Source organism: Oncorhynchus keta, chromosome 27 (genome assembly GCF_023373465.1).
Source record: "Oncorhynchus keta strain PuntledgeMale-10-30-2019 chromosome 27, Oket_V2, whole genome shotgun sequence".
Taxonomy (NCBI): domain Eukaryota; kingdom Metazoa; phylum Chordata; class Actinopteri; order Salmoniformes; family Salmonidae; genus Oncorhynchus; species Oncorhynchus keta.
In genome coordinates, this window is record NC_068447.1 from 2,981,715 (window position 1) to 3,008,456 (window position 26,742).

At 43.7% G+C, this 26,742-nt stretch overlaps 1 protein-coding gene and 1 long non-coding RNA gene across 2 annotated transcripts in view; one reads left to right on the plus strand and one right to left on the minus strand.

Annotated features, from left to right (window-relative positions):
• Positions 1-10, plus strand: part of LOC127912350 (uncharacterized) — a 469-nt gene extending 459 nt beyond the window's left edge. Inside the window, exon 3 of the long non-coding RNA XR_008081974.1 lies at positions 1-10. This exon is cut by the window's left edge and continues 21 nt beyond it. This is a non-coding gene — a long non-coding RNA (uncharacterized LOC127912350).
• oprl1 (opiate receptor-like 1) overlaps positions 1-26,742 on the minus strand; it is a 94,889-nt gene that overhangs the window by 33,097 nt on the left and 35,050 nt on the right. The gene's annotated exons all lie outside the window — the stretch shown is intronic.

The window sequence follows — 26,742 nt, forward strand, 5'->3', positions numbered from 1 at the left end:
GGTGGAAGATGGGAGGAAGAGAGGTGGAAGATGGGAGGAAGATGGGAGGAAGAGAGGTGGAAGATGGGTGGAAGATGGGAGGAAGAGAGGTGGAAGATGGGAGGAAGATGGGAGGAAGAGAGGTGGAAGATGGGTGGAAGATGGGAGGAAGAGAGGTGGAAGATGGGAGGAAGAGAGGTGGAAGATGGGAGGAAGAGAGGTGGAAGATGGGTGGAAGATGGGAGGAAGAGAGGTGGAAGATGGGAGGAAGAGAGGTGGAAGATGGGAGGAAGAGAGGTGGAAGATGGGTGGAAGAGGGGTGGAAGAGGGGTGGAAGATGGGAGGAAGAGAGGTGGAAGATGGGAGGAAGAGAGGTGGAAGATGGGTGGAAGATGGGAGGAAGAGAGGTGGAAGATGGGAGGAAGAGAGGTGGAAGATGGGTGGAAGATGGGAGGAAGAGAGGTGGAAGATGGGAGGAAGAGAGGTGGAAGATGGGAGGAAGATGGGAGGAAGAGAGGTGGAGAGACAGTGGTGACAGAGGAATAGCAGTGAGTGACTGCCCTCTGTGTCTCCAAGACGGCCAGGCCTGGTGTGTGGTAGTGCTGAGCAATTAACCTTTTCGTTATTAAACAACTAATTGACAGACCTCGGTTAAATCACTTGAATTCCACCCACCCACTTGGGAGCCAGGCCCAACCATTGGGGAGCCAGGCTCAACCAACCAGATTTTGGGGGGGGGGCATTGTTACAGACAGAAATACTCCTCAGTTTCATCAGCTGTCTGGGTGGCTGGTCTCAGTCATGGGTCTTTCAAACGGACAATGACCCCAAGCATACTTCCAAAGATGTGGCAAAATGGCTTAAGGTATTGGAGTGGCCCTCACAAAGCCCTGACCTCAATCCTAGAATATTTGTGGGCAGAACTGTAAAAGCGTGTGCGAGCAAGGAGGCCTACAAACCTGATCCAGTTACACCAGCTCTGTCAGGAGGAAGGCAAAATTCACCCAATTTAATGTGGGAAGCTTGTGGAAGGCTACCCGAAATGTTTGACCCCCCAAATTAAACAATTTAAAAGCAATGCTACCAAATACTAATTGAGTGTATGTAAACTTCTGACCCACTGGAAATGTGATGAAAGAAACAAAAGCTGAAATAAATCATTCTCTCTACTATTATTCTGACATTTCACATTCTTAAAATAAAGTGGTGATCCTAACTGACCTAAAACAGGGCATTTTTACTAGGATTAAATGTCAGGAATTGTGAAAAACTGAGTTTAAATGTAGTTGGCTAAGGTGTATGTGAACTTCCGACTTCAACTGTTATCTGTAATAATTATAATCTCTAATGATGCATAGAGATGTAACTGCTATAATTATAATCTCTAATGATGCACAGTGATGTAACTGCTATAATTATAATCTCTAATGATGCATAGTGATGTAACTGCTATAATTATAATCTCTAATGATGCACAGTGATGTAACTGCTATAATTATAATCTCTAATGATGCATAGTGATGTAACTGCTATAATTATAATCTCTAATGATGCATAGTGATGTAACTGCTATAATTATAATCTCTAATGATGCACAGTGATGTAACTGCTATAATTATAATCTCTAATGATGCATAGTGATGTAACTGCTATAATTATAATCTCTAATGATGCATAGTGATGTAACTGCTATAATTATAATCTCTAATGATGCATAGTGATGTAACTGCTATAATTATAATCTCTAATGATGCACAGTGATGTAACTGCTATAATTATAATCTCTAACGATGCATAGTGATGTAACTGCTATAATTGTAATCTCTAATGATGCATAGTGATGTAACTGCTATAATTATAATCTCTAATGATGTATAGTGATGTAACTGCTATAATTATAATCTCTAATGATGTATAGTGATGTAACTGCTATAATTATAATCCCTAATGATGCATAGTGATGTAACTGCTATAATTATAATCTCTAATGATGCACAGTGATGTAACTGCTATAATTATAATCTCTAATGATGCATAGTGATGTAACTGCTATAATTATAATCTCTAATGATGCACAGTGATGTAACTGCTATAATTATAATCTCTAATGATGCATAGTGATGTAACTGCTATAATTATAATCTCTAATGATGCACAGTGATGTAACTGCTATAATTATAATCTCTAATGATGCATAGTGATGTAACTGCTATAATTATAATCTCTAATGATGCATAGTGATGTAACTGCTATAATTATAATCTCTAATGATGCACAGTGATGTAACTGCTATAATTATAATCTCTAATGATGCATAGTGATGTAACTGCTATAATTATAATCTCTAATGATGCACAGTGATGTAACTGCTATAATTATAATCTCTAATGATGCACAGTGATGTAACTGCTATAATTATAATCTCTAATGATGCATAGTGATGTAACTGCTATAATTATAATCTCTAATGATGCATAGTGATGTAACTGCTATAATTATAATCTCTAATGATGCACAGTGATGTAACTGCTATAATTATAATCTCTAATGATGCATAGTGATGTAACTGCTATAATTATAATCTCTAATGATGCATAGTGATGTAACTGCTATAATTATAATCTCTAATGATGCATAGTGATGTAACTGCTATAATTATAATCTCTAATGATGCATAGTGATGTAACTGCTATAATTATAATCCCTAATGATGTATAGTGATGTAACTGCTATAATTATAATCTCTAATGATGCATAGTGATGTAACTGCTATAATTATAATCTCTAATGATGCATAGTGATGTAACTGCTATAATTATAATCTCTAATGATGCATAGTGATGTAACTGCTATAATTATAATCTCTAATGATGCATAGTGATGTAACTGCTATAATTATAATCTCTAATGATGCATAGTGATGTAACTGCTATAATTATAATCTCTAATGATGCACAGTGATGTAACTGCTATAATTATAATCTCTAATGATGCACAGTGATGTAACTGCTATAATTATAATCTCTAATGATGCATAGTGATGTAACTGCTATAATTATAATCTCTAATGATGCACAGTGATGTAACTGCTATAATTATAATCTCTAATGATGCATAGTGATGTAACTGCTATAATTATAATCTCTAATGATGTATAGTGATGTAACTGCTATAATTATAATCTCTAATGATGCATAGTGATGTAACTGCTATAATTATAATCTCTAATGATGCATAGTGATGTAACTGCTATAATTATAATCTCTAATGATGCACAGTGATGTAACTGCTATAATTATAATCTCTAATGATGCATAGTGATGTAACTGCTATAATTATAATCTCTAATGATGCATAGTGATGTAACTGCTATAATTATAATCTCTAATGATGCATAGTGATGTAACTGCTATAATTATAATCTCTAATGATGCATAGTGATGTAACTGCTATAATTATAATCTCTAATGATGCATAGTGATGTAACTGCTATAATTATAATCTCTAATGATGCACAGTGATGTAACTGCTATAATTATAATCTCTAATGATGCATAGTGATGTAACTGCTATAATTATAATCTCTAATGATGCACAGTGATGTAACTGCTATAATTATAATCTCTAATGATGCATAGTGATGTAACTGCTATAATTATAATCTCTAATGATGCATAGTGATGTAACTGCTATAATTATAATCTCTAATGATGCACAGTGATGTAACTGCTATAATTATAATCTCTAACGATGCATAGTGATGTAACTGCTATAATTGTAATCTCTAATGATGCATAGTGATGTAACTGCTATAATTATAATCTCTAATGATGCATAGTGATGTAACTGCTATAATTATAATCTCTAATGATGTATAGTGATGTAACTGCTATAATTATAATCTCTAATGATGCATAGTGATGTAACTGCTATAATTATAATCTCTAATGATGCATAGTGATGTAACTGCTATAATTATAATCTCTAATGATGCATAGTGATGTAACTGCTATAATTATAATCTCTAATGATGCATAGTGATGTAACTGCTATAATTATAATCTCTAATGATGCATAGTGATGTAACTGCTATAATTATAATCTCTAATGATGCATAGTGATGTAACTGCTATAATTATAATCTCTAATGATGTATAGTGATGATGTAACTGCTATAATTATAATCTCTAATGATGCATAGTGATGTAACTGCTATAATTATAATCTCTAATGATGCACAGTGATGTAACTGCTATAATTATAATCTCTAATGATGCATAGTGATGTAACTGCTATAATTATAATCTCTAACGATGCATAGTGATGTAACTGCTATAATTATAATCTCTAATGATGCATAGTGATGTAACTGCTATAATTATAATCTCTAATGATGTATAGTGATGTAACTGCTATAATTATAATCTCTAATGATGCACAGTGATGTAACTGCTATAATTATAATCTCTAATGATGCATAGTGATGTAACTGCTATAATTATAATCTCTAATGATGCATAGTGATGTAACTGCTATAATTATAATCTCTAATGATGCATAGTGATGTAACTGCTATAATTATAATCTCTAATGATGTATAGTGATGTAACTGCTATAATTATAATCTCTAATGATGCATAGTGATGTAACTGCTATAATTATAATCTCTAATGATGCATAGTGATGTAACTGCTATAATTATAATCTCTAATGATGCATAGTGATGTAACTGCTATAATTATAATCTCTAATGATGCATAGTGATGTAACTGCTATAATTATAATCTCTAATGATGCATAGTGATGTAACTGCTATAATTATAATCTCTAATGATGCATAGTGATGTAACTGCTATAATTATAATCTCTAATGATGCATAGTGATGTAACTGCTATAATTATAATCTCTAATGATGCATAGTGATGTAACTGCTATAATTATAATCTCTAATGATGCATAGTGATGTAACTGCTATAATTATAATCTCTAATGATGCATAGTGATGTAACTGCTATAATTATAATCTCTAATGATGCATAGTGATGTAACTGCTATAATTATAATCTCTAATGATGCATAGTGATGTAACTGCTATAATTATAATCTCTAATGATGCATAGTGATGTAACTGCTATAATTATAATCTCTAATATAATCTCTATAATTATAATGATGCATAGTGATGTAACTGCTATAATTATAATCTCTGATGATGCATAGTGATGTAACTGCTATAATTATAATCTCTAATGATGCATAGTGATGTAACTGCTATAATTATAATCTCTAATGATGCACAGTGATGTAACTGCTATAATTATAATCTCTAATGATGTATAGTGATGTAACTGCTATAATTATAATCCCTAATGATGCACAGTGATGTAACTGCTATAATTATAATCTCTAATGATGCATAGTGATGTAACTGCTATAATTATAATCTCTAATGATGTATAGTGATGTAACTGCTATAATTATAATCCCTAATGATGCATAGTGACAGTGATGTAACTGCTATAATTATAATCTCTAATGATGCATAGTGATGTAACTGCTATAATTATAATCTCTAATGATGCATAGTGATGTAACTGCTATAATTATAATCTCTAATGATGCATAGTGATGTAACTGCTATAATTATAATCTCTAATGATGCATAGTGATGTAACTGCTATAATTATAATCTCTAATGATGCATAGTGATGTAACTGCTATAATTATAATCTCTAATGATGCATAGTGATGTAACTGCTATAATTATAATCTCTAATGATGCACAGTGATGTAACTGCTATAATTATAATCTCTAATGATGTATAGTGATGTAACTGCTATAATTATAATCTCTAATGATGCATAGTGATGTACCTGCTATAATTATAATCTCTAATGATGCATAGTGATGTAACTGCTATAATTATAATCCCTAATGATGTATAGTGATGTAACTGCTATAATTATAATCTCTAATGATGCATAGTGATGTAACTGCTATAATTATAATCTCTAATGATGCATAGTGATGTAACTGCTATAATTATAATCCCTAATGATGTATAGTGATGATTCTGCTGTAATTATAATCTCTAATGATGCATAGTGATGTAACTGCTATAATTATAATCCCTAATGATGTATAGTGATGATTCTGCTGTAATTATAATCTCTAATAACATATTAATATTTTTATTTAACTAGTGAGTTAGTCAGTTAAGAAATAATTTGTATTTACAATGACAGCCTTGGATTAACTGCCTTGTTCAGGGGAACAGTGGGTTAACTGCCTTGTTCAGGGGAACAGTGGGTTAACTGCCTTGTTGAGGGGAACAGTGGGTTAACTGCCTTGTTCAGGGGAACAGTGGGTTAACTGCCTCGTTCAGGGGAACAGTGGGTTAACTGCCTTGTTCAGGGGAACAGTGGGTTAACTGCCTTGTTCAGGGGAACAGTGGGTTAACTGCCTTGTTCAGGGGCAGAACGACAGATTTTTACCTTGTCAGCTCAGGGGTTTGAACTCACAACCTTCTGGTTACTAGTCTAACGCTCTAACCACCAGGCTACCTGCCACCTCTACACTCTAACCACTAGGCTACCTGCCACCTCTACACTCTAACCTCTAGGCTACCTGCCACCTCTACACTCTAACCACTAGGCTACCTGCCACCTCTACACTCTAACCACTAGGCTACCTGCCGCCTCTACACTCTAACCACTAGGCTACCTGTCACCTCTACACTCTAACCACTAGGCTACCTGCCACCTCTACACTCTAACCACTAGGCTACCTGCCACCTGTACACTCTAACCACTAGGCTACTGCCCTCTACACTCTAACCACTAGGCTACCTGCCTCCTCTACACTCTAGCCAACAGGCTAACCTGCCGCCTCTACACTCTAACCACTAGGCTACCTGCCGTTCAGGGGAACCACTAGGCTAACTGCCCCTACACTCTAACCACTAGGCTACCCTGCCGCCCCTACACTCTAACCACTAGGCTACCCTGCCGCCCCTACACTCTAACCACTAGGCTACCCTGTCGCCTCTACACTCTAACCACTAGGCTACCTGCCGCCCCTACACTCTAACCACTAGGCTACCTGCCACCTCTACACTCTAACCACTTGGCTACCTGCCGCCCCTACACTCTAACCACTAGGCTACCTGCCTCCTCTACACTCAACCACAGGGGTTTGAACCTCTACACCTAACCACTAGGCTACCCTAGTCTAACACTCTAACCACTAGGCTACCTGCCTCCTCTACACTCTAACCACTAGGCTACCTGCCACCTCTACACTCTAACCACTAGGCTACCTGCCACCTCTACACTCTAACCACTAGGCTACCTGCCACCCCTACACTCTAACCACTAGGCTACCCTGTCACCTCTACACTCTAACCACTAGGCTACCTGCCGCCCCTACACTCTAACCACTAGGCTACCTGCCACCTCTACACTCTAACCACTTGGCTACCTGCCGCCCCTACACTCTAACCCCTAGGCTACCTGCCTCCCCTACACTCTAACCACTAGGCTACCTGCCACCTCTACACTCTAACCACTAGGCTACCCTGCCGCCCCTACACTCTAACCACTAGGCTACCTGCCCCCTCTACACTCTAACCACTAGGCTACCTGCCACCTCTACACTCTAACCACTAGGCTACCTGCCGCCTCTACACTCTAACCACTAGGCTACCTGCCGCCTCTACACTCTAACCACTAGGCTACCTGCTGCCCCTACACTCTAACCACTAGGCTACCCTGCCGCCCCTACACTCTAACCACTAGGCTACCCTGCCGCCCCTACACTCTAACCACTAGGCTACCCTGTCGCCTCTACACTCTAACCACTAGGCTACCTGCCGCCCCTACACTCTAACCACTAGGCTACCTGCCACCTCTACACTCTAACCACTAGGCTACCTGCCCCCTCTACACTCTAACCACTAGGCTACCTGCCACCTCTACACTCTAACCACTAGGCTACCTGCCACCTCTACACTCTAACCACTAGGCTACCCTGCCGCCCCTACACTCTAACCACTAGGCTACCTGCCACCTCTACACTCTAACCACTAGGCTACCTGCCGCCTCTACACTCTAACCACTAGGCTACCTGCCACCTCTACACTCTAACCACTAGGCTACCTGCCGCCTCTACACTCTAACCACTAGGCTACCTGCCGTCCCTACACTCTAACCACTAGGCTACCCTGCCGCCCCTACACTCTAACCACTAGGCTACCCTGTCGCCCCTACGCTCTATTATTAGATACTTTTTGTTTTTGTTTTTACCATTCAACCAAATGTATTTCTAACAATACGATGAGTAAGCATATCTGTTTAATTCAGTTCCAGACAGTCGGTTAATGGATTTCACTCACGCTTTTTAATAAATAATCAAACATCCGTGGTCGTTGGTCTATGGCGGTTCCAGTGTTAATGGATTTCACTCCACAATCTAATAGCCACTGTACCAACAGGACCGATGCTCTGTTTACCATTTTGTCAATGTGGGGGTTGTTATGCCTGTACATTTAAACACAACACATTACCAACATTATAACATCGTTCATTAGGTCTACATGAATTTGTATAAATGTATATTTTTTTAAAGGTAGTTGAACTGTCAAGTATATTACGTGAGCAACGTGGGATCATCAGATGAAACATGTATGAATCTCTCTCGTTCTTGGTGACTTCACATATTTAGACAGAAATAATTTATTGTCTTACATTTTATACACAGGCATTATAACCCCCACCATTTGGTAAACAGAGCATCGGTCCTGTTGGTACAGTGGCTATTATATTGTGGAGTGAAATCCATTAACACTGGAACCGCCATAGACCAACGACCACGGATGTTTGATTATTTATTAAAAATAATAAGCCTATTCTGAACTGAATCCACCTAGACAATGTGGTGTAGGACGTTGGTAACACAGCCAAGCGCTAATGTCTCACTCCTCACTGAATGAATGACAAATGGATGAACGTGCTTCACAATTGCATTTAAATTAGTCTGAATGATAAGGAGGTTGAAGAGGTTGATTTAATTTAGAAAAGACAATAGTGTATGTAATGATGAGTTGGTATTATTTAAAATGGATAGAATGGGATATAATGGTGCTAGTTACTTCACAATCCAATAGAGTTCTGTAGCACAGTTGGTAGAGCATGGCGCTTGTAACGCCAGGGTAGTGGGTTCGATTCCCGGGACCACCCATACGTAGAATGTATGCACACATGACTGTAAGTCATAAATGGCATATATATATATTATATATTAAATTAAATTAGGCCTAACTGCACGACGAGGGTCAATTTAATTTACAACATCGAACGATGAGTTTGTGTTATGGGTTAGGGTTATGGGTTATGGGTTAGGGTTAGGGTTATGGTTATGGGTTAGGGTTAGGGTTATGGGTTAGGGTTATGGGTTAGGGTTATGGGTTAGGGTTATGGGTTAGGGTTATGGGTTAGGGTTAGTGTTAGTGTTAGTGTCAAATTGTACATGAAGAGATCGGCACATCTTGTAATTGACAGGTGCAGGGAAAGGAGCATCGCTTTATCAAATCCTCCTGCAGAGTCACGTGCAGGTAAAACATTTTGGATTTCTGTACCGTATCTGAAAGAGCATATTCTGCAGTTTCTATGACACTTACCATTGTCAAATAATTCTCAAAATTCAAGAGGGGGGAAAAGGTATTTTATCCAAATGTCACTTTTTTCCAAGAATATCCGTGCTGACCATGCATTCAGCACATGACCTGGGGAAGGGTACTAAAACATTTCTGCAGCGTTGAAGGTCCCCAAGAACACAGTGGCCTCCATCATTCTGCGGCGTTGAAGGTCCCCAAGAACACAGTGGCCTCCATCATTCTGCAGTGTTGAAGGTCCCCAAGAACACAGTGACCTCCATCATTCTGCAGTGTTGAAGGTCGCCAAGAACACAGTGGCCTCCATCATTCTACAGTGTTGAAGGTCCCCAAGAACACAGTGGCCTCCATCATTCTGCAGTGTTGAAGGTCCCCAAGAACACAGTGGCCTCCATCATTCTGCAGTGTTGAAGGTCCCCAAGAACACAGTGGCCTCCATCATTCTGCAGTGTTGAAGGTCCCCAAGAAGACAGTGGCCTCCATCATTCTGCAGTGTTGAAGGTCCCCAAGAACACAGTGGCCTCCATCATTCTGCAGTGTTGAAGGTCCCCAAGAACACAGTGGCCTCCATCATTCTGCAGTGTTGAAGGTCCCCAAGAACACAGTGACCTCCATCATTCTGCAGTGTTGAAGGTCCCCAAGAACACAGTGGCCTCCATCATTCTGCAGTGTTGAAGGTCCCCAAGAACACAGTGGCCTCCATCATTCTGCAGTGTTGAAGGTCCCCAAGAACACAGTGACCTCCATCATTCTGCAGTGTTGAAGGTCCCCAAGAACACAGTGGCCTCCATCATTCTGCAGTGTTGAAGGTCCCCAAGAACACTGTGGCCTCCATCATTCTGCGGTGTTGAAGGTCCACAAGAACACAGTGGCCTCCATCATTCTGCAGCGTTGAAGGTCCCCAAGAACACAGTGGCCTCCATCATTCTGCAGTGTTGAAGGTCCACAAGAACACAGTGGCCTCCATCATTCTGCAGTGTTGAAGGTCCCCAAGAACACAGTGGCCTCCATCATTCTGCAGTATTGAAGGTCCCCAAGAACACAGTGGCCTCCATCATTCTGCAGTGTTGAAGGTCCCCAAGAATACAGTGGCCTCCATCATTCTGCAGTGTTGAAGGTCCCCAAGAATACAGTGGCCTCCATCATTCTGCAGTGTTGAAGGTCCCCAAGAACACAGTGGCCTCCATCATTCTGCAGTATTGAAGGTCCCCAAGAACACAGTGGCCTCCATCATTCTGCAGTGTTGAAGGTCCCCAAGAACACAGTGGCCTCCATCATTCTGCAGTGTTGAAGGTCCCCAAGAACACAGTGACCTCCATCATTCTGCAGTGTTGAAGGTCCCCAAGAACACAGTGGCCTCCATCATTCTGCAGTGTTGAAGGTCCCCAAGAACACAGTGGCCTCCATCATTCTGCAGTGTTGAAGGTCCCCAAGAACACAGTGGCCTCCATCATTCTGCAGTGTTGAAGGTCCCCAAGAACACAGTGGCCTCCATCATTCTGCAGTGTTGAAGGTCCCCAAGAATACAGTGGCCTCCATCATTCTGCAGTGTTGAAGGTCCCCAAGAACACAGTGACCTCCATCATTCTGCAGTGTTGAAGGTCCCCAAGAACACAGTGACCTCCATCATTCTGCAGTGTTGAAGGTCGCCAAGAACACAGTGGCCTCCATCATTCTACAGTGTTGAAGGTCCCCAAGAACACAGTGGCCTCCATCATTCTGCAGTGTTGAAGGTCCCCAAGAAGACAGTGGCCTCCATCATTCTGCAGTGTTGAAGGTCCCCAAGAACACAGTGGCCTCCATCATTCTGCAGTGTTGAAGGTCCCCAAGAACACAGTGGCCTCCATCATTCTGCAGTGTTGAAGGTCCCCAAGAACACAGTGGCCTCCATCATTCTGCAGTGTTGAAGGTCCCCAAGAACACAGTGGCCTCCATCATTCTGCAGTGTTGAAGGTCCCCAAGAACACAGTGGCCTCCATCATTCTGCAGTGTTGAAGGTCCCCAAGAACACAGTGACCTCCATCATTCTGCAGTGTTGAAGGTCCCCAAGAACACAGTGGCCTCCATCATTCTGCAGTGTTGAAGGTCCCCAAGAACACTGTGGCCTCCATCATTCTGCGGTGTTGAAGGTCCACAAGAACACAGTGGCCTCCATCATTCTGCAGCGTTGAAGGTCCCCAAGAACACAGTGGCCTCCATCATTCTGCAGTGTTGAAGGTCCACAAGAACACAGTGGCCTCCATCATTCTGCAGTGTTGAAGGTCCCCAAGAACACAGTGGCCTCCATCATTCTGCAGTGTTGAAGGTCCCCAAGAACACAGTGGCCTCCATCATTCTGCAGTGTTGAAGGTCCCCAAGAACACAGTGGCCTCCATCATTCTGCAGTGTTGAAGGTCCCCAAGAACACAGTGGCCTCCATCATTCTGCAGTGTTGAAGGTCCCCAAGAACACAGTGGCCTCCATCATTCTGCAGTGTTGAAGGTCCCCAAGAACACAGTGGCCTCCATCATTCTGCAGTGTTGAAGGTCCCCAAGAACACAGTGGCCTCCATCATTCTGCAGTGTTGAAGGTCCCCAAGAACACAGTGGCCTCCATCATTCTGCAGTGTTGAAGGTCCCCAAGAACACAGTGGCCTCCATCATTCTGCAGTGTTGAAGGTCCCCAAGAACACAGTGGCCTCCATCATTCTGCAGTGTTGAAGGTCCCCAAGAACACAGTGGCCTCCATCATTCTGCAGTGTTGAAGGTCCCCAAGAACACAGTGGCCTCCATCATTCTGCAGTGTTGAAGGTCCCCAAGAATACAGTGGCCTCCATCATTCTGCAGTGTTGAAGGTCCCCAAGAACACAGTGGCCTTCCATCATTCTGCAGTGTTGAAGATCCCCAAGAACACAGTGGCCTCCATCATTCTGCAGTGTTGAAGGTCCCCAAGAACACAGTGGCCTCCATCATTCTGCAGTGTTGAAGGTCCCCAAGAACACAGTGGCCTCCATCATTCTGCAGTGTTGAAGGTCCCCAAGAACACAGTGGCCTCCATCATTCTGCAGTGTTGAAGGTCCCCAAGAACACAGTGGCCTTCATCATTCTGCAGTGTTGAAGGTCCCCAAGAACACAGTGGCCTCCATCATTCTGCAGCGTTGAAGGTCCCCAAGAACACAGTGGCCTCCATCATTCTGCAGTGTTGAAGGTCCACAAGAACACAGTGGCCTCCATCAGTCTGCAGCATTAAACGTCCCCAAGAAGACAGTGGCCTCCATCATTCTTAAATGGAAGAAGTTCTGGAACCATCAAGACTCTTCCTAGAGCTCGCCGCCTAGCCGAACTGAGCAATCAGGGGAGAAAGGCCTTGGTCAGGGAGGTGACAAAGACCCGATGGTCACTCTGACAGAGCTCCAGAGTTCCTCTGTGAAGTTGGGAGAACCTTCCAGAAGGACAACTAATCTCTGCAGCACTCAAAACAATCAGGCCTTTATCATAGAGTGGCAAGACAGAAGCCACTTCTCAGTAAAAGGCACATGACATCCTGATGAAACCAAGATTGAACTCATTGGCATGAATGCCAAGCACCAGGTCTGGAGGAAACCTGGCACCATCCCTACGGTGAAGTATGGTGTTGGCAGCATCATGCTGTAGGGATGTTTTTCAGTGACAGTGACTGGGATACTAGTCAGGATCGAGGGAAAGACGAACAGAGCAAAGTACAGAGAGATCCTTGATGAAAACCTGCTCCAGAGCACTCAGGACCTCAGACTGGGGCGAAGGTTCACCTTCCAACAGGACAAAGACACTAAGCACACAGCCAAGACCATGCAGGAGTGGCTTTTGGAACAATTCTCTGAATGTCCTTGAGTGACCCAGCCAGAGCCCGGACTTCAACCCGATCTAACATCTCTGGAGAAACCGCAGGGAAGAATGGGAGAAACTCCCTAAATACAGGTGTGCCAAGCTTGTAAGTGTCCTACACAAGAAGACTTGAGGCTGTAATCACTGTCAAAGATGCATCAACAAAGTACTGAGTTGAGGGTTTGAATACTTGTGAAAATGTGATATTTCAGTTTAATATGTTTATTAATAAATGTACAAAAAAAATCTAAAAACCTGTTTTTACTTTGTCATAATGGGGTATTATGATGTCATTACGGGGTATTGTAATGTCATTACGGGGTATTGTGGTGTCATTACGGGGTATTGTGATGTCATTACGGGGTATTGTGATGTCATTACGGGGTATTGTGATGTCATTACAGGGTATTGTGGTGTCATTACAGGGTATTTGAGATGTCATTACGGGGTATTGTAATGTCATTACGGGGTATTGTGATGTCATTACGGGGTATTGTGATGTCATTACGGGGTATTGTGGTGTCATTACGGGGTATTGTGGTGTCATTACGGGGTATTGTGATGTCATTACGGGGTATCGTGATGTCATTACGGGGTATTGTGATGTCATTACGGGGTATTGTGGTGTCATTACGGGGTATTGTAATGTCATTACGGGGTATTGTAATGTCATTATGGGGTATTGTGATGTCATTACGGGGTATCGTGATGTCATTACGGGGTATTGTAATGTCATTATGGGGTATTGTGATGTCATTACGGGGTATTGTGGTGTCATTACGGGGTATTGTGGTGTCATTACGGGGTATTGTGGTGTCATTACGGGGTATTGCGATGTCATTACGGGGTATTGTGATGTCATTACGGGGTATTGTTTACGGGGTATTGTGATGTCATTACGGGGTATTGTGATGTCATTACGGGGTATTGTGGTGTCATTACGGGGTATTGTGATGTCATTACGGGGTATTGTGGTGTCATTACGGGGTATTGTGATGTCATTACGGGGTATTGTGATGTCATTACGGGGTATTGTGATGTCATTACGGGGTATTGTAATGTCATTACGGGGTATTGTGATGTCATTACGGGGTATTGTAATGTCATTACGGGGTATTGTGATGTCATTACGGGGTATTGTGGTGTCATTACGGGGTATTGTGATGTCATTACGGGGTATTGTGGTGTCATTACGGGGTATTGTGGTGTCATTACGGGGTATTGTGATGTCATTACGGGGTATTGTGGTGTCATTATGGGGTATTGTGGTGTCATTACGGGGTATTGTGGTGTCATTACGGGGTATTGTGATGTCATTACGGGGTATTGTGATGTCATTACGGGGTATTGTGATGTCATTACGGGGTATTGTGATGTCATTACGGGGTATTGTGATGTCATTACGGGGTATTGTGATGTCATTACGGGGTATTGTGGTGTCATTACGGGGTATTGTGATGTCATTACGGGGTATTGTAATGTCATTACGGGGTATTGTGATGTCATTACGGGGTATTGTGATGTCATTACGGGGTATTGTGATGTCATTACGGGGTATTGTAATGTCATTACGGGGTATTGTGATGTCATTACGGGGTATTGTGATGTCATTACGGGGTATTGTGCTGTCATTATGGGGTATTGTGCTGTCATTATGGGGTATTGTGGTGTCATTACGGGGTATTGTAATGTCATTACGGGGTATTGTGGTGTCATTACGGGGTATTGTGGTGTCATTACGGGGTATTGTGGTGTCATTACGGGGTATTGTGATGTCATTACGGGGTATTGTAATGTCATTACGGGGTATTGTGGTGTCATTACGGGGTATTGTAATGTCATTACGGGGTATTGTGGTGTCATTACGGGGTATTGTGGTGTCATTACGGGGTATTGTAATGTCATTACGGGGTATTGTGATGTCATTATGGGGTATTGTTATGTCATTATGGGGTATTGTGATGTCATTACGGGGTATTGTGATGTCATTACGGGGTATTGTGCTGTCATTACGGGGTATTGTGATGTCATTACGGGGTATTGTAATGTCATTACGGGGTATTGTGATGTCATTACGGGGTATTGTAATGTCATTACGGGGTATTGTGATGTCATTACGGGGTATTGTGGTGTCATTATGGGGTATTGTGGTGTCATTACGGGGTATTGTGATGTCATCATGGGGTATTGTGATGTCATTACGGGGTATTGTGATGTCATTACGGGGTATTGTGGTGTCATTACGGGGTATTGTGATGTCATTACGGGGTATTGTGATGTCATTACGGGGTATTGTGATGTCATTGTGTGCAGATTGTGAGGGACAAAAATGACTTTTTAGCTCTTCTTTGTCTACCCATTCAGCATCGTTTACACCCTCTTAAGCTTCAGCCCCACCAATCTCGTTTCTCTCTCAGAGCGTTCAGAGCGCACACTTGGCTGATGATTTGTTTACCTCTGGATAATATAAAAACAGCTCTGCACCAAAACGATTTACAAAGAGCATTTACTCTCACATATGACATGGAAAGACAAGTGATATCATATGAATAAAACAATAACTTAATTGAAAGAATAAAATGTCATTCAAACCCTGAAAATGAAGAGAATCCAAGTGCTATCAGAACCATAACATGTAAACAACATACATTTCACAGTTCATTTTCAATCAAAATCAAATTGGTATTACAAAATAGGAATCAAATACGCCATTTAACAACAATTATTAACTTCAATTTATACAATTCAACTAGCATATAGTCTATCACACACAGCATCGTAGCCTAGTGGTTAGAGCGTTGGACTAGTAACCGGAAGGGGGTTTGAACTCACAACCTTCCGGTTACTAGTCCAACGCACAGCATCCAAAAGCACAACATTATTTTACAGTCATTACAATTTACATTGTCCTTCACAGCACGCCTCTACACTCTAACCACTAGGCTACCCTGCCGCCTCTACACTCTAACCACTAGGCTACCCTGCCGCCTCTACACTCTAACCACTAGGCTACCCTGCCGCCTCTACACTCTAACCACTAGGCTACCCTGCCGCCTCTACACTCTAACCACTAGGCTACCCTGCCGCCTCTACACTCTAACCACTAGGCTACCCTGCCGCCTCTACACTCTAACCACTAGGCTACCCTGCCGCCTCTACACTCTAACCACTAGGCTACCCTGCCGCCTCTACACTCTAACCTCTAGGCTACCTGCCGCCTCTACACTCTAACCTCTAGGCTACCCTGCCGCCCCTACACTCTAACCACTAGGCTACCCTGCCGCCTCTACACTCTAACCTCTAGGCTACCCTGCCTCCTCTACACTCTAACCACTAGGCTACCCTGTCGCCTCTACACTCTAACCACTAGGCTACCCTGCCGCCTCTACACTCTAACCACTAGGCTACCCTGTCGCCTCTACACTCTAACCACTAGGCTACCTGCCTCTACACTCTAACCACTAGGCTACCCTGCCGCCTCTACACTCTAACCTCTAGGCTACCTGCCACCTCTACACTCTAACCACTAGGCTACCCTGTCGCCTCTACACTCTAACCACTAGGCTACCTGCCACCTCTACACTCTAACCACTAGGCTACCTGCCACCTCTACATTGTCCTTCACAGCACGAAGGCCATTAGTCATGAATGAAACATTATTAAGGGAGCCTGCCATGCAAGATGTGTTTGATAAGAAAGTGAAAACATGGGAGAGGGGACATGGGAGAGGGGACATGGGAGAGGGGACATGGGAGAGGTGACATGGGAGAGGGGATATGGGAGAGGTGACATGGGAGAGGTGATATGGGAGAGGGGACATGGGAGAGGGGACATGGGAGAGGGGACATGGGAGAGGTGACATGGGAGAGGGGACATGGGAGAGGGGACATGGGAGAGGGGACATGGGAGAGGGGACATGGGAGAGGTGACATGGGAGAGGGGACATGGGAGAGGGGACATGGGACAGGTGACATGGGAGAGGGGACATGGGAGAGGGGACATGGAGAGGGTCCAACGACAGCATACATGGGAGAGGGGACATGGGAGAGGTGACATGGGAGAGGGACATGGGAGAGGGGACATGGGAGAGGGGACATGGGAGAGGTGACATGGGAGAGGTGACATGGGAGAGGGGACATGGGAGAGGGGACATGGGAGAGGGGACATGGGAGAGGTGATATGGGAGAGGGGACATGGGAGAGGTGACATGGGAGAGGGGACATGGGAGAGGTGACATGGGAGAGAAGATATGGGAGAGGGGACATGGGAGAGGGGACATGGGAGAGGGGACATGGGAGAGGGGACATGGGAGAGGGGACAAGGAGAGGGGACATGGGAGAGTTGACATGGGAGAGGGGACATGGGAGAGTTGACATGGGAGAGGGGACATGGGAGAGGGGACATGGGAGAGGGGACATGGGAGAGGTGACATGGGAGAGGGTACATGGGAGAGGGGACATGGGAGAGGGGACATGGGAGAGGTGATATGGGAGAGGGGACATGGGAGAGGGGACATGGGAGAGGGGACATGGGAGAGGTGACATGGGAGAGGGGACATGGGAGAGGGGACATGGGAGAGGGGACATGGGAGAGGTGACATGGGAGAGGGGACATGGGAGAGGGGACATGGGAGAGGGGACATGGGAGAGGTGATATGGGAGAGGGGACATGGGAGAGGGGACATGGGAGAGGTGATATGGTAGAGGGGACATGGGAGAGGGGACATGGGAGAGGGGACATGGGAGAGGGGACATGGGAGAGGGGATATGGGAGAGGGGACATGGGACAGGTGACATGGGAGAGGGGACATGGGAGAGGGGACATGGGAGAGGTGACATGGGAGAGGGGACATGGGAGAGGTGACATGGGAGAGGTGACATGGGAGAGGGGACATGGGAGAGGGGACATGGGAGAGGTGACATGGGAGAGGGGACATGGGAGAGGGGACATGGGAGAGGTGACATGGGAGAGGGGACATGGGAGAGGGGACATGGGAGAGGTGACATGGGAGAGGGGACATGGGAGAGGGGACATGGGAGAGGTGACATGGGAGAGGTGACATGGGAGAGGGGACATGGGAGAGGGGACATGGGAGAGGGGACATGGGAGAGGGGACATGGGAGAGGTGATATGGGAGAGGGGACATGGGAGAGGTGACATGGGAGAGGGGACATGGGAGAGGGGACATGGGAGAGGTGATATAGGGAGAGGGGACATGGGAGAGGGGACATGGGAGAGGGGACATGGGAGAGGGGACAAGGGAGAGGGGACATGGGAGAGGGGACATGGGAGAGTTGACATGGGAGAGGGGACATGGGAGAGGGGACATGGGAGAGGTGACATGGGAGAGGGGACATGGGAGAGGGGACATGGGAGAGGGGACATGGGAGAGGGGACATGGGAGAGGTGACATGGGAGAGGGGACATGGGAGAGGGGACATGGGAGAGGGGACATGGGAGAGGGGACATGGGAGAGGGGACATGGGAGAGGGGACATGGGAGAGGGGACATGGGAGAGGGGACATGGGAGAGGTGACATGGGAGAGGGGACATGGGAGAGGGGACATGGGAGAGGGGACATGGGAGACGTGACATGGGAGGCTGGACATGGGAGAGGGGACATGGGAGAGGGGACATGGGAGAGGGGACATGGGAGAGGGGACATGGGAGAGGGGACATGGGAGAGGGGACATGGGAGAGGGGACATGGGAGAGGGGACATGGGAGAGGGGACATGCAGGAAAGGGCAACATGAAAAGAGTAAAACGACTAGTGAACATCTGAGTTACATCTGAATCCCTTTACTAGAGAACATCTGAGTTACATCTGAATCCCTTTACTAGAGAACATCTGAGTTACATCTGAATCCCTTTACTAGAGAACATCTGAGTTACATCTGAATCCCTTTACTAGAGAACATCTGAATCCCTTTACTAGAGAACATCTGAGTTACATCTGAATCCCTTTACTAGAGAACATCTGAGTTACATCTGAATCCCTTTACTAGAGAACATCTGAATCCCTTTACTAGAGAACAGCTGAGTTACATCTGAATCCCTTTACTAGAGAACATAGTTCTCTCACGTCACCCCGCTCCTCCGCTCTCTCCACTGGCTTCCAGTTGAAGCTCGCATCCGCGACAAGACCATGGTGCTTGCCTACGGAGCTGTGAGGGGAACGGCACCTCAGTACCTCCAGGCTCTGATCAGGCCCTACACCCAAACAAGGGCACTGCGTTCATCCACCTCTGGCCTGCTCGCCTCCCTACCACTGAGGAAGTACAGTTCCCGCTCAGCCCAGTCAAAACTGTTCGCTGCTCTGGCTCCCCAATGGTGGAACACACTCCCTCACGACGCCAGGACAGCGGAGTCAATCACCACCTTCCGGAGACACCTGAAACCCCACCTCTTTAAGGAATACCTAGGATAGGATAAAGTAATCCTTCTCACCCCCCCCCCCTTAAAAGATTTAGATGCACTATTGTAAAGTGGCTGTTCCACTGGATGTCATCAGATGAATGCACCAATTTGTAAGTCGCTCTGGATAAGAGCGTCTGCTAAATGACTTAAATGTAAATGTAATGAACATCTGAGTTACATCTGAATCTCTTTACTAGAGAACATCTGAATCCCTTTACTAGAGAACATCTGAGTTACATCTGAATCCCTTTACTAGAGAACATCTGAATCCCTTTACTAGAGAACATCTGAGTTACATCTGAATCTCTTTACTAGAGAACATCTGAATCCCTTTACTAGAGAACATCTGAGTTACATCTGAATCCCTTTACTAGAGAACATCTGAATCCCTTTACTAGAGAACATCTGAATCCCTTTACTAGAGATAATCTGATTCCCTTTACTAGAGAACATCTGAATCCCTTTACTAGAGAACATCTGAATCCCTTTACTAGAGATAATCTGATTCCCTTTACTAGAGAACATCTGAATCCCTTTATTAGAGAACATCTGAATCCCTTTACTAGAGAACATCTGTTCTACATCTGAATCCCTTTACTAGAGAACATCTGGTCTACATCTGAATCCCTTTACTAGAGAACATCTGGTCTACATCTGAATCCCTTTACTAGAGAACATCTGGTCTACATCTGAATCCCTTTACTAGAGAACATCTGGTCTACATCTGAATCCCTTTACTAGAGAACATCTGGTCTACATCTGAATCCCTTTACTAGAGAACATCTGGTCTACATCTGAATCCCTTTACTAGAGAACATCTGGTCTACATCTGAATCCCTTTACTAGAGAACATCTGAATCCCTTTATTAGAGAACATCTGGTCTACATCTGAATCCCTTTACTAGAGAACATCTGAATCCATTTACTAGAGAACATCTGGTCTACATCTGAATCCCTTTACTAGAGAACATCTGAATCCCTTTACTAGAGAACATCTGAATCCCTTTACTAGAGATAATCTGATTCCCTTTACTAGAGAACATCTGAATCCCTTTATTAGAGAACATCTGAATCCCTTTACTAGAGAACATCTGGTCTACATCTGAATCCCTTTACTAGAGAACATCTGGTCTACATCTGAATCCCTTTACTAGAGAACATCTGGTCTACATCTGAATCCCTTTACTAGAGAACATCTGAATCCCTTTATTAGAGAACATCTGGTCTACATCTGAATCCCTTTACTAGAGAACATCTGAATCCGTTTACTAGAGAACATCTGGTCTACATCTGAATCCCTTTACTAGAGAACATCTGAATCCCTTTATTAGAGAACATCTGAGTTACATCTGAATCCCTTTACTAGAGAACATCTGAATCCCTTTACTAGAGAACATCTGAATCCCTTTACTAGAGAACATCTGAATCCCTTTACTAGAGAACATCTGAATCCCTTTACTAGAGAACATCTGAATCCCTTTATTAGAGAACATCTGAATCCCTTTATTAGAGAACATCTGGTCTACATCTGAATCCCTTTACTAGAGAACATCTGAATCCCTTTACTAGAGAACATCTGAATCCCTTTATTAGAGAACATCTGAATCCCTTTACTAGAGAACATCTGGTCTACATCTGAATCCCTTTACTAGAGAACATCTGGTCTACATCTGAATCCCTTTACTAGAGAACATCTGGTCTACATCTGAATCCCTTTACTAGAGAACATCTGAATCCCTTTATTAGAGAACATCTGGTCTACATCTGAATCCCTTTACTAGAGAACATCTGAATCCCTTTATTAGAGAACATCTGGTCTACATCTGAATCCGTTTACTAGAGAACATCTGAATCCCTTTACTAGAGATAATCTGATTCCCTTTACTAGAGAACATCTGGTCTACATCTGAATCCCTTTACTAGAGAACATCTGAATCCCTTTATTAGAGAACATCTGGTCTACATCTGAATCCCTTTACTAGAGAACATCTGAATCCCTTTATTAGAGAACATCTGGTCTACATCTGAATCCGTTTACTAGAGAACATCTGAATCCCTTTATTAGAGAACATCTGGTCTACATCTGAATCCCTTTACTAGAGAACATCTGAATCCCTTTACTAGAGAACATCTGAATCCCTTTACTAGAGATAATCTGATTCCCTTTACTAGAGAACATCTGAATCCCTTTACTAGAGAACATCTGAATCCCTTTACTAGAGATAATCTGATTCCCTTTACTAGAGAACATCTGAATCCCTTTATTAGAGAACATCTGAATCCCTTTACTAGAGAACATCTGTTCTACATCTGAATCCCTTTACTAGAGAACATCTGGTCTACATCTGAATCCCTTTACTAGAGAACATCTGGTCTACATCTGAATCCCTTTACTAGAGAACATCTGGTCTACATCTGAATCCCTTTACTAGAGAACATCTGGTCTACATCTGAATCCCTTTACTAGAGAACATCTGGTCTACATCTGAATCCCTTTACTAGAGAACATCTGGTCTACATCTGAATCCCTTTACTAGAGAACATCTGGTCTACATCTGAATCCCTTTACTAGAGAACATCTGAATCCCTTTATTAGAGAACATCTGGTCTACATCTGAATCCCTTTACTAGAGAACATCTGAATCCATTTACTAGAGAACATCTGGTCTACATCTGAATCCCTTTACTAGAGAACATCTGAATCCCTTTACTAGAGAACATCTGAATCCCTTTACTAGAGATAATCTGATTCCCTTTACTAGAGAACATCTGAATCCCTTTATTAGAGAACATCTGAATCCCTTTACTAGAGAACATCTGGTCTACATCTGAATCCCTTTACTAGAGAACATCTGGTCTACATCTGAATCCCTTTACTAGAGAACATCTGGTCTACATCTGAATCCCTTTACTAGAGAACATCTGAATCCCTTTATTAGAGAACATCTGGTCTACATCTGAATCCCTTTACTAGAGAACATCTGAATCCGTTTACTAGAGAACATCTGGTCTACATCTGAATCCCTTTACTAGAGAACATCTGAATCCCTTTATTAGAGAACATCTGAGTTACATCTGAATCCCTTTACTAGAGAACATCTGAATCCCTTTACTAGAGAACATCTGAATCCCTTTACTAGAGAACATCTGAATCCCTTTACTAGAGAACATCTGAATCCCTTTACTAGAGAACATCTGAATCCCTTTACTAGAGAACATCTGAATCCCTTTATTAGAGAACATCTGAATCCCTTTATTAGAGAACATCTGGTCTACATCTGAATCCCTTTACTAGAGAACATCTGAATCCCTTTACTAGAGAACATCTGAATCCCTTTATTAGAGAACATCTGAATCCCTTTACTAGAGAACATCTGGTCTACATCTGAATCCCTTTACTAGAGAACATCTGGTCTACATCTGAATCCCTTTACTAGAGAACATCTGGTCTACATCTGAATCCCTTTACTAGAGAACATCTGAATCCCTTTATTAGAGAACATCTGGTCTACATCTGAATCCCTTTACTAGAGAACATCTGAATCCCTTTATTAGAGAACATCTGGTCTACATCTGAATCCGTTTACTAGAGAACATCTGAATCCCTTTACTAGAGAAAATCTGAATCCCTTTATTAGAGAACATCTGGTCTACATCTGAATCCCTTTACTAGAGAACATCTGAATCCCTTTATTAGAGAACATCTGGTCTACATCTGAATCCGTTTACTAGAGAACATCTGAATCCCTTTATTAGAGAACATCTGGTCTACATCTGAATCCCTTTACTAGAGAACATCTGAATCCCTTTACTAGAGAACATCTGGTCTACATCTGAATCCCTTTACTAGTATCTATTTCTGCAACGAGTCAAACTCCCCGGAGTGCCACAAACTAAAACAATTTTTGGTCCAAAATTACAAATTACGATACAAAAAAAACAGTTTGCACATTGAGGTGCCATACAAACAGACCGAGTCCAGTTCTCCCTACTGTCTTTCCTGGAACACATCTAAAAGACATTATCTCTGCTACCGCACGGCAAGCGGTACCGGAGCGCCCCGTCTAGGTCCAAGAGGCTCTTTAACAGCTTCTACCCCCTAAACCATAAGACTGCTGGACAGCTAATCAAATGGCTACCCAGGCTATTTGCATTGCCCCCCCCCATTTTACACCACTACTAGTCTATGTTGTTATTATCTATGCATAGTCACTTTAATAACTCTACCTACATGAACATTTAAGCTCAATTACCTCGACTAACCGGTGACCCCGCACATGGACTCTGTACCGGTACCCCCTGTATATAGCCTCCACATTGACTCTGTACCGGTACCCCCTGTATATAGCCTCCACATGGACTCTGTACCGGTACCCCCTGTATATAGCCTCCACATGGACTCTGTACCGGTACCCCCTGTATATAGCCTCCACATTGACTCTGTACCGGTACCCCCTGTATATAGCCTCCACATGGACTCTGTACCGGTACCCCCTGTATATAGCCTCCACATTGACTCTGTACCGGTACCCCCTGTATATAGCCTTCACATGGACTCTGTACCGGTACCCCCTGTATATAGCCTCCACATTGACTCTGTACCGGTACCCCTTGTATATAGCCTCCACATGGACTCTGTACCGGTACCCCCTGTATAAAGCCTCGCTAATGGTTAGGGCTTGTAATTAAGCATTTCACTGTACCTGTTGTTTTCGGGCAAATGTGACAAATACAATTTGATTTGATTTGATGTCATTAACATCCACACCTCCTAACTGACAGTAAGGTTCTCTCTGAATGTAATCTGGCACTAACCAGTTTGCCCCTTTTCCGTGATTACAGTGCCATTCCTGGAACAAAATCTACACTATATATACACAGTATGTGGTATGTGGACACCCCTTCAAATGAGTGGATTCAGGCTATTTAAGCCACACCCGTTGCCGACAGGTGTATAAAATCCAGCACACAGCCATGAATTCTCCATAGTAAAACATTGGCAGTAGAATGGCCCGTACTGAAGAGCTCAATGACTTTCAACGTGGCACCGTCATAGGATGCCACCTTTCCAACAAGTCAACAAGTCAGTTCATAAAATGTCTGCCCTGCTAGATCTGCCGAGCAGTTTGGGGCTGTTTTTTCATTGTTCGGGCGAGTAAAAAAAAAAAAAGAAAGTGTTTTCCACCACTTCTGGGTCTTCTGCAAAACATTGTAGGAGTTGATCAACTGATCAGACTTGTCAACCCCACCCAGATAGGGTGGCAGGGTAGCCTAGTGGTTAGAGAGTTGTACTAGTAACCAGAAGGTTGCAAGTTCAAACCCCTGATCTGACAAGGTACAAATCTGTTTTTCTGCCCCTGAACAGGCAGTTAACCCACTGTTCCTAGACTGTCATTGATAATAAGATGCTATTTTCTTAAATGACTTGCCTAGTTAAATAAAGGTTACAAAATAATACTAATAATCTACACCAACACATATCTCCACACTCGGTTTGACTCTCCCACTTTTTAAAAGTACTTAAATGCATCAGGCAACTGTTTCCAGTTTACCCTACAAGTCCCACGTGAATTGAAACGCTGTTCTCGCAAACTACATACGAGTACAAGGGCGATGAATAGAAGTTGTTGAACCAAACATTGTAACCCTGGTTCGGCAAAAAAATGATTCCTCAACTACTTTACTGGCTAGGTCAACCACACGATCATCCTGGCCTTCTGATGTTGACTTTTAGAATCGAAAGATGAAGCAATGACCCATAATTGAAATGAACCACTTAGTTGGCTTCCCATTCGTATACTGCTTGATTCCCGATTGCTCCTTTTGATTTGAACATGTGCTCATCTATGGCTCAGTTTTGTCTGATACAGCTTTCTTTACATGTCTGTTATCATGTGGTCCAGATGGTCCAGGTGGTCCTGATATGGTCCAGGTGGTCCTGATATGGTCCAGATGGTCCAGGTGGTCCTGATGGTCCAGGTGGTCCTGATGGTCCAGGTGGTCCTGATGGTCCTGATGGTCCTGATGGTCCAGGTGGTCCAGGTGGTCCTGATATGGTCCAGGTGGTCCTGATATGGTCCAGGTGGTCCTGATATGGTCCAGGTGGTCCAGGTGGTCCTGATATGGTCCAGATGGTCCAGGTGGTCCTGATATGGTCCAGGTGGTCCTGATATGGTCCAGATGGTCCAGGTGGTCCTGATGGTCCAGGTGGTCCTGATATGGTCCAGGTGGTCCTGATATGGTCCAGGTGGTCCAGGTGGTCCTGATATGGTCCAGGTGGTCCAGGTGGTCCTGATATGGTCCAGGTGGTCCAGGTGGTCCAGATGGTCCAGGTGGTCCTGATGGTCCAGGTGGTCCAGGTGGTCCTGATATGGTCCAGATGGTCCAGGTGGTCCTGATGGTCCAGGTGGTCCTGATGGTCCAGGTGGTCCTGATATGGTCCAGGTGGTCCAGGTGGTCCAGGTGGTCCTGATATGGTCCAGATGGTCCAGGTGGTCCTAATATGGTCCAGGTGGTCCTGATGGTCCAGGTGGTCCAGGTGGTCCTGATATGGTCCAGATGGTCCAGGTGGTCCTGATCAACATCATCATCGTAGGACTGAAACGTGCTCTGACAATGGTCCAGGTGGTCCTGATGGTCCAGGTGGTCCTGATGGTCCTGATGGTCCAGGTGGTCCTGGTGGTCCAGGTGGTCAAGGTGGTCCTGATATGGTCCAGATGGTCCTGATGGTCCTGAAATATGGTCCTGATGGTCCTGATATGGTCCAGGTGGTCCAGGTGGTCCTGATGGTCCTGATATGGTCCAGGTGGTCCAGGTGGTCCAGATGGTCCT